Genomic DNA, 10141 nt, shown 5'->3' with positions numbered 1-10141 from the left:
CTGATGGAGGAGAGAGCAGGAACTTTCTGGTAGATAATGGTGTGAGCACATCCTGGCAGAGAGGAGTGTGGACACTTTCAGGAACAACCAAGTGTGGGCACTCTTCCTATATATGAGTGGAGCCCATCCTGACACAGGAATACGGGTATTTTCTGAGGCATGCTTGCTGGTCCCTAAGAACTTGATCCATTTAGAGAAAATCAACTCACTTCCAAGCTTGCTTCTCCTTCTCCCTGCAGATGAAGATTTTGTCATGTTCAGCACCCAGTGTTCGAAGAGATAGCCGCAGCACCCTGCATCAATGACCTCCTCTCCCACTCCGAGAGGATTTGTCCTAAGCAGCTCTGAGACCCTCCGCTAGTAGTCCAGTCCCCCCCTCTTCAGTGCAGAAGAAATCCTTTGGCTCTTGTCCAAACACAGCCCGATTCCGAGGACAGAATTCCCCTCTAACTAGACAGCGTGGCCACGGTGTAATCATCCTTTGCTGGCAAGACAAGCCAGTCTCACTAAGACAGCATGGTCTAGGCCACTCTGATAGGGAATGGGGATAAATGGCCAATGCATTGGCTCCTGATGAAGCTGCCTGTGGCAGGTACAGGGGTGCTGATAGTGTCCTGTGTCTTCATGATCCAGTGTTATCTTTTTCTGGTAACTTCTGCCGTTCTTTCCTCTGGGCCTATAATTCCTTTATAGATTGGGACTTTACCATTGTAGATTGGTCTTCACAAGACTTTCCTATTACAGCCCTATCTTCTAGACTTTCTTTTTTGTCCCTCAATGAAACATTGATAGCCCCCTAAGGGAAAGGTTGGAAAAAGAGAGAAGCATCATTCATCCACTAATTGTGTGGCGGTCGGAGCACACTCCCAGACAGCTGGGGAGACTGTGGCCCCAACGAAGGTGATGTGTGACTTGCACGGTTGGGCTGTTAGCTGGAGGGAGCTGGTCAGAGCCCAGCCAAGGACAGCTCTTGCACTGCCTGCACTGCCGGTTTCCCAGGCTGAGGGAGAAGCAGCTTGAGGACATCTGCATCCTCATTAAACTGGGGCAGGCAACTTCTCGGGATGGATGTTACTGGAGATGAACTTAGAGTGTTTCTTCACCTCCAGGTCACACAGCAGCGTGCTCCATGAGGGCTTGTGAGTAACGTCTATCTGGAGCTAGAGCTAGAGTAGAGGCTCACCCCAGAGCTTCCCCAGTGGGCGAGCTCACAGGATTCCTTAGATCTTAGTGGGGGAAGATCACATCCACTCATGGGCAGATCATGTTCACTCATGGAGAGAACATATATACTCACTGGTGGGAGGAAATAATGTCTATGAAGTGGGAAAGACCATATTCTCTAATTGGATTAGATAGCATATGGGAGAAACCACATCCATTCCTTGGGTGAAGATTATTTCCATCATTGGGGGAATCATGTCTACACACTGTGGGACCATATCAAATAGCTTGCTGGTTGGTGAGAGACCGCGTCCACTCATTGTGTGGAAAGAGACCATGTCTGCTCACTGACGGCATGACATCTACTCATGGGGAAAGGATCCTATCCCTTGTTGTTTGTATTTACCCCTGTGGTGGTGCCAACACTGTGTCTGGCCCAGGCATAACAGATGAGTTAACTAAACGTGCTGCCCCCTCTCCTCTCAGTGTCCCTGGGCATCGCTTTGACTGCCCGCTTCATTGCCTTGGATCTCAGCTCTACCAGGAACTCCCTCAGCTCACCCAGATGCCCATATACCACCACACCGAAGGCTCGGTCCAGAGACACGTCCTCCAGGCTGTGAGCATTTACCTGCACATATGTGTGATGTGTGTGTGCCACATGCGTGCAGTACCCATGCAGGTTAGAAGGTGGCATCGGATCCTTTGGAATTAAGAGTGTTGGGTGGTTGTGAGCCACGGTGAAGCTCCTGGGAACCCAAATCAAGTCTTCTATGGGCACAGTAAGTGCTCTTAGCTGTTGAGCCATCTCTCCACCCCCAGATCGTGTTGTTGATCTCAGCAAGCCGCTAAGCCTCTGACCATCTCTGACTGAGTTCTCTCAGAGCCTCTCTTGGGTCATTCTGCTCACCCTGAGCTCTGTCACATCCTGTGACGAGATCATGTACCCCTCCAGCACCCCAGAACCCCTTGCCCTGTCTCTGGCCCTATTAATTACTCTAAGGTCTGTGGAGAGAGATTATTCTCTATCTCCTTCTCTCCTAGTAGAACACAACAGAACAGAATACTTTGAACAAGATAACCTCTGTGGTCTCTCAGATGCAAGCCCTGTCTTATCTCCCTCAACTTAAATTAATATCAGGCTTTGGCAGGTCCGGGGATTATCTTGCATCTTTTCCACTGTCCCACATCTACAGAGGTCCTCAGAGTGCACTGAGTGGGTACAGAATGAGCTTCGGCCCAGGAGTTCATTACTGAATACCAGACTAGAATATTCCTTCGGCAGAAGCCTGACCCTGAGCTGGATGCTGGAAATGAAAGATGAGCAGAATATGGGCCATATCCCTGAAGGACAGAAAACACCAAAGAGGCCAAAATGTGCAAGCTAGTGGTTCCCCAAAGACAAGAGACACAGCTGCATCCACAGGCTATGCTCTCTCTCTCTCTCTCTCGCTCTCTCTCTCTCTCTCTCTCTTCCCCTCCTCCTCTCCCCCCTCCTCTCTATCACCCTCCACACTGTGTTCTGAGACAGGGTCTCTCGCTGAGCCTGAAGTTCATTAATTCGGCTAGAGTGCCTGGTCCACGGGTCCCAGGGTCTGTCTCCCTTTTCCTCCCATCACTGAGATTACAGACACACAACTACCAGGCCAGGCTCATTGCGAAGGCGCTGTGGATCCAATTCAAACCCTCATGCTTACATGGTGCCTGTAAGCACCACATCTCCTGTGCTGCTCCTGTCTTCTAGAGGATGCAGCAGATTCGATGCTAGAATGCACATGCTTACATTGGCTGAGCAAGTTTGTCCCATGGGTAATGATGAGTGGAGCTGAGTGGAAGACCAGATCCCCCCATATCTGTGGCATCGGTCTCATCACCCCGTGTCAGCCTTATGGGACAGCACATGCTGCCACAGCCCGGTTCTGAAGGGCACACACAGAAGGAAATGGGGAAATGGTGTCTGGGGACAGGTCAAGGCAAGAAGGATGGAGACTTCATACCTGATAATGATTAATAGCCTCCGCTTGCATTTGTTAAAATAATGTGTTTTCTCATTCTTCATTCTCAATGTCATTTCTGCAAAGCCTGGGGAAACATGTATGTGCCATACATGTGCAGGAATCTAAACCCACACAGTCTGCTCCAGCATCTAGCCCCAGCCCTTGCAAGCACTATTTCCTGGAACAATGGAATCCAAAAGTGTGTAAAGCTGCAATGTCCTCTACTGTTCATGAAGAGCTGCTTCTGGGACTGTGTCCTGTTGGTCCTCAGCTCCCCGTCATCCGTTGTCAATCTGTGCAACGCATGGTGTACTGCACGTTGTTAGCTTGACCTTGAACACGGTCTCTTCGGGGACGGGAGCGACTGTGAGCCAGCGTTGCCATAGTGTCAGAGACACATCTGCTTCCAGCTGAGTTGCTTTGGTTTCAGCTCAAAAACAGTTTACCGGGAGGCACAATGATTCAAAGTGACATCGGGTGCCCCATCGGCATGCGTGTGGTAATTCCCTTTCTTCCATCCTGTAATTAAATCAATTAGGTTTCTAAGGCTTCCATGAGGGGATTTCCAGGAACCCTTTCTCAAGCAGCCCACAAGCCACTTGCCGCATATCACCCGCTCCCTACCTTCCGGTCTCCGGCGTCTCTCAGCAGAGAGTGCAGAATACAGCTGACAGCTATTGCATGGCTGGGGAAAGAAGATCAGCAGGGACAGTCTAAATCTCCGCTCTGGACAGCGAGTCTGGGCAAACGAAGGCCAATGTACCTTCTGCTTCTGACCCAGTCAAGGCAAACGGTTTTCTAGGTGCCATTTATTTGCTACTTTAACAAAGGCCAAGTTTGGGGGTTAGCATCCCCTCAAAATATCAGGGGCTGGGTGCCTTCCGGTGACACCCATCCTTGGCATGTAGGTATACTCCAAAGCAAACAACATCCTGGCTTTTTGATGCCTGTAGGAACACTAGAAAGTAAAGACACAAGGATGACCACAGGTACTGGGCTACCCTGGGCTACATAGCAAGACTCTGCCTTAAATGCTAATGTGGAGCTGGGAGGGCTCATGGAGTCCCATGTCTCGTGGAGGCACTGTTATTTCCAACCGACGGCTGCTGTGGTCAGGGGTGTCAGTTTTCTCAGAGGATGCAGCCCCCATGGGACTGCCCTTGCTCCAGTGAATGCTCCTACACCCTTGCAGCACGAGGCAGACTCAGATGCGATTTAAGGAGAAGGGGGGACATGTGAGGTTGAGGGAAGAAAGTAGTAAGAGCGATAAGGAAGGAACTGGAGGGGAATGGGCTTGATCGAAATGAATTATATGCAAGTATAAATTCTCAAGACATAAAAGATAATTGAAAACAGATGAGGGCTGTTCGTCTTGTTTCCATTTTGTGGGTAACAATCAGAGCTGGGTCCTTAGTCCTGAAAAAGCCAACACCTTCAATAAGCTTTTTATAGGATACTACGTGAGAAATCTCCAGTTACAACAAAAAAGGGTGCTTCGTGGGCCGAGAAGATGGCTCAATGGGTAAAGAACTTGCTGAGCAAGTGTGAGGACCTGAGTTCAAATCCCTAGTACTCATATAAAATCAGACATGGCAGCTCACATCTGTAGCCCCAGAGCTGCTCAGGGAGGTGGAAGGGGTAGACAAGAACGCCCAACGCTTGCAGACCAGCCAGTCTGGCTTACACAGCAGGGAAACAATAGACCTTTCTCATACATTTCTTACACAGAAAGTTGTCCTGTGACCTCTGCATGCCTGTTATAAGATGCCTAAACCAGTACAACACACACACACGCACACACACGCACACACACACGTCTTTCTCCACAGACCCTGCTTACTGCACAAGCATGAAGGGATAAGTTGCAGACCCCAGAATGCACAGAAAAAAATGCATCATGACATACGCCTGTCACCCCAGATTTGGCAGGAGAAGACAAGAGGATACCTAGGGTTCTCTGACCAAGCCAGTCTAGCCAATCGTCAGTTGGAGACCCTGTCTCAAAACAACGGTGGAGAGCAACCAAGAACGACCCTCAAGGTCAACCTGTGGCCTGCACACATATGCACACACATGAACTGGTGCCCATGCCACACAGACACAAGGGGGGGGCTCAATTCTGAGACTTTTGGAACAAACTACAGCAGACTCTGTGACTTGTAACTGCAGAAGACTCCATCCCCGAGCTCTTGGAAGACAGAGGCCCCAGTAAGACGTTCACAGCGACAGCTTGACAACTTAAGGTCCCTTCCAGCGGCTCCGTTTTTGTACCTTTTCCAGCTGCTAGGAGCCAGGAGCATTCCTTGGCTCTGGGGCTCCTCCTCTCGGTCTTCTACCCTAGCACTTCTGGATACATGCTGCAGCCACATCTCCCTCCACTTCCTCTCACGAGGGCCCAGTGAACACACGGGGCCAGCGGGTCACGTGTGGCTATTGCCCCTTTCTCATCCTAAAGTACCGAAGTCCTTTTGCTTCTTTCAGGACCCATAGCCGTCAGTTCCAGACATCACTGAGTGACATCATTCAAGCCCACTGTGAGAGTTCCCAATCCCCAGGCAAAATGTATTGAACTATATAAAAATGTACAAAGCTAAATGCAAGCAAATTAGCTATCAAACAAGGTCATGCATGTTTTCCTTGCTTTTGGCTGTGGATATAGTGACTGGCTACCTGCTTGAGCTCCTGGCTTAGCTTCTTCTCAGTGACAGACTGTGACCCAGAAGCCCAGTTCACCTTTCTCTCCCCTAAGTTGTTTTGGTCAGGATGTTTTTTACAACAGAACAGAGATGATGCTAAGACACAGGGCAAGACAGAAACAGTGTGTAACAAGTCTGGGGAGGAGTTTGAGCAGTCTCCAGTTTGCCCCAGCCCTGACAGCCCGGATGGTGCTTGGGAGACCCCAAAGCACCCTGGGATTCATGCAAAGAATCAAATTGTCTAGAGAGACATGGAGATCCACCTTTCCCTCCAATCCATGCTCAGAAATGAGGCTGAAAAACACATGTGGAAGCCACATCCCAAGAAAACCACTGTTTTCTTAGACACTTAGACCATCCAGGGACTACCTGCCAACAGAGGCCATCAGCAGTATACATAATCCGGTACAACCATTCCACCGCCCACAGAAAGCTCACCACCGGGCTGCACAACCGTGCTACCTGGGGACAGCAATCCCCTGCATCGTGACGCCATAACTGCCTCCTTTCTCTTGGGCCCATAACTGACGTTTTAGCCAGTGGTGTTTTATTCCACCCAGAAAGGAGTGGAAAGACAGAGGTGCCCCCATGTACCCCAACTCACAGACACACACTTGCACCTCCGAGTTCCTCTGGTGAGGGTCTGACCCACACGTAGTCTAGAGTTTCAAAAGATTTGCATAATTAGAAAAGTCTTAAACAAAATTGGAACAATTTTAATAACCGGCAGTGACCAGAAAGCAATTAAGGCTGCCGGGACATCATTAAGTAACGGGAAAGGGGGGTTAATAGCACGGTTAATGAAAGAGATGGTGAGGGAATATTCCCAGGACTTGAGACAGCTCAATAAACCAGGTTCAGGGTCACAACAGATATCTTTTCTTTTTGCTTGTCCAGCGTTCTCTTCCTCTTAATTGTCCATGGAGAAGTGCATTCTTCTGTTTCCTGGCTGTGGGAAAGAGGTTGTGTTCTTTCCAGTTCGTTTCTATGGAAAACCTCTCCCCCCAAACCAGAAGTAGGCAGACCTCTGACTCAGGCCGTATCAGTCAAAGCAAATCAGATCCCATTCAGAGGCAGAGCGGGGCAGGGGGAGTAGCGTGGAGGTCAGCAAGAAACCTCGGAACTGCAGGGAAGCTCAGCTGTAGAGCGTTTTATTCTACAACTCCTTCAGACCTGTGCCTCTGCCCTGTTGCTCTTAATGGGTTAATCGGTCTTGCAGCATAGGCGATGGGAATTCTATCAGGTTTGCTATTAAACACAGGAAACATCCTGTCTTTCTGTGAGACTTGGCTATTGGTGTCTCTCTTGATCCCCACCTCGCCATAGATGCGGATGGGATTTGTGTCGCCAGAATTCTGTGATAGCCTGAAGTTCCTCCCAGAGAAACTCTGGTCCCCACAGGAGCCCACATGGGGCTGGGGGCTGGGTTAAATTCTCCATGAGCTCTGGGCTCTATACGTTAAGTGCAAAGTTGCTTTCTCGGGGATTGCAAACCCTGGCTTGCTGGGGCCACTGATCTGTTAACCGAACGGTAAATAAAAGTTGTGTGATAAGGTTGCCTCAGACTAGGCCCACCAGGGTGCGGGCTGGTTGCTCTGTCTCTAAGTCTAACACATTATCTTCAGATGCCACCTACTTCCATAAGCCATGGCGAGACCAGTGCCACCGGTGCCTCTTGTTTCCACGGCGTAAACAAGCAAGAAGACTTTTTTTTTAACTTTTAAAATGAACAATTGACAGAATTAGAAAAATGTTAAGAAAAACATTTAAGAAAATAGTATCTCTGGGAGATGGGGAAACTTAGAACAAGAACATCTCCTGATAAAAAACTGGCCCTTCTTGACCAGAGGGCCCCAACGTGGGTCACCTTAGACAGATTTTGATGATGAAGTTGCTATCTCACAGACTAACTTCTGCGTGCTTGGAGAGGGGAGGTCTCCCTAGATGTCCCCAGAGCCCATGCTGTGTGATGCAACCCAGGGAGTCACACACGCTGAGCTCCCACGCCTCCCACGCCGAGTGAGCCTCTGATGACTGCCCTTTGTGTTTGCCTGTCTGGACTCAGAGAGGAAGCGTTGCTGGTTTCCAGATCTCTTACTTTCTGTTACTGAGATAAAAGCAACTTGGGGAGGAAAGTGTTTATTTGGCTTACACATCCAGGTCACACTTCATCGCTGAGGGAGTCAGGACGGGGACTCAAGCAGGAACTTGAATCAGAAACCATGGAGGAGAAAGCGGCTTGCTGGCTCCCACTGGCTCATGCGCAGCTAGCTTTCTTAGATAGCCACGCCCCTCTGCCTAGGGTTGGTGCCTCCCTGAGTGGGCAGGTCCTCCTACACCAATTAGCTATCATAACGGGCACACCCACTGGCCTGTCCAATAAGAGATTCTTCAGCTGAGGCTTTCTCTACCCAGATGACTCCAGGCTTTATCGAACTGGCAATAAGGAAACATCAGGACACGGGGCCAAGTTGAAACTCTGAGAAAGGGATGAGCCATTTTCCCAGTCGGCACCAGGCAGGGGCCTGTGGGCCATGTGGCTCTGAGGTCTACTGTGTGCACACGGTGCTGGGAAAATGGCACTTCTGCGCCGGGCTTATTTCCTGCTCTCCATGGGCCCACCCCATCTGCTGCCTGCTTCCCTGGTTTGATTTCATTTTGCCTTTCTCGCCAAAGAGTGCATCCTCCGCATCCTCCGTATCTACCTCCAAACCAGGTACTAACTGACCTCGCTGATAGGTGGCCTGTAGGAGTGCCCCTTTGTTTCAAGATAGAATCAAGTCAGCACATGTGCCCTGAGGCCATTCCATATCCACCCGACTGTGAGCATGAAAAAAGCAGGCAAACACCAACAACAAAACTACCACCCAGCGCTCCAGGCCTGCAGATCCCCAATGCCCCCCAGTCTAGTGCAGTCTAGTCCCAGAGGCTCCGAGCTGTGGCTGTGAGTTGTGGGGTGAGATGAGAACCCATTAGAAGATTCTCCCAGCCAGCTTGAGCCCATAAGATCACCAGACATGAGAACTGCCCCATCTCTCTCCCAGATGGGGAGCTGAGAAGGCAAGCACCCGTGCTGCGCGGGACCCCATCTAACCCCAATTACACGCAGCAACTGGAGCTCGGCAGAACACGAGCTGGTGGAAAACCCAGCACAAGGCAACTTCTGTTTCCACCAGGGTTTCCAGCTCGTCAGCCCTCTGGCAATTCAGCTCAGGATGACTGAAGAACTCTGTGCGTGGCTCTAGGTGGCACTTAGTCCTCATGGAGCAGACAGCAGGAAGGAGGAAGTCAGCCCTAAGCAGCCACACTGCTGGTCAAGGCAGGCAAGAGAAAGGTAAGTTTGTGTTCTGCTTTCTCCAGCTTGCCTTGGAGGGAGTGGACCGCCTGCAGGTGGCCGGAGGGGAAGAGAGGAAGGTTCATGCAGAGATCTATGTGGTCTGCTTCCTGATGCTATGACAAAATGCCTGAGCCTGGGCATTATGGAGAGCAGAGGTTTGTGGGCTTGCAGGCTGGAGGCCTGGGCTTATAGGCACGTGGCTTTAGAATCCTGTCATCTTCCTTGAGGGCCTCCGGTCTGCTTCACTAACAAGGTGAGGGTGTCACATGATGAGAAAGAGGAAGCGCAGTTCTAGTTGGTCTTAATAATAAAGAGCTGGAGTAGGATATTAGGGGCTGAAAGCTGAGCCATCAGAGAAGCAGAATAGCAGCCACTAGAGAGACCTTTTATCTCTGCTGAATCCTCAGACCCAAGGAGCAATCCTGTCTCTATGAATCCTCAGACTGAATGCTGTCTCTACAAAACCTCGGACAGAATCTGAGCTCCTGTCCCCTTCCACCTTATATTCCTCTCTCAGCCCAGCCATATCACTCCTGTCTCCACCTCCCGAGTGCTGGGATTAAAGGTGCATGCCACCACTGCCTGGCCTCTATGACTAACTAGTGGCTTAGCTTGCACTCTGATCTTCAGGCAAATTTTATTTGTTAGATCACAAACAAAATATTGCTACAAGACTAGCCTGTTTATATGACCCATCGGTGAGGGCATTGTGGGTTACTATTCCTGGAGAGACATGACGCAACATTTATTCGCACTAGACAGAGAACTGACAACAGACGCAAATAAGGATACCACCATAGTTCAACTTGGTGGGCCAATGAATTTGCTAATAAGGAGCTAATTACAGGCATGTGGCTGAACCAATGCTTTGCTGGAGTTAATTACAGGCATGTGGCTGAACCAATGGCTTTGCTGGAGTTAATTACAGGCGTGTGGCTGAACCAATG

Source organism: Microtus ochrogaster, unplaced genomic scaffold (assembly GCF_000317375.1).
Source record: "Microtus ochrogaster isolate Prairie Vole_2 unplaced genomic scaffold, MicOch1.0 UNK38, whole genome shotgun sequence".
NCBI classification, from domain to species: domain Eukaryota; kingdom Metazoa; phylum Chordata; class Mammalia; order Rodentia; family Cricetidae; genus Microtus; species Microtus ochrogaster.
This window is presented reverse-complemented; position numbering follows the sequence as displayed.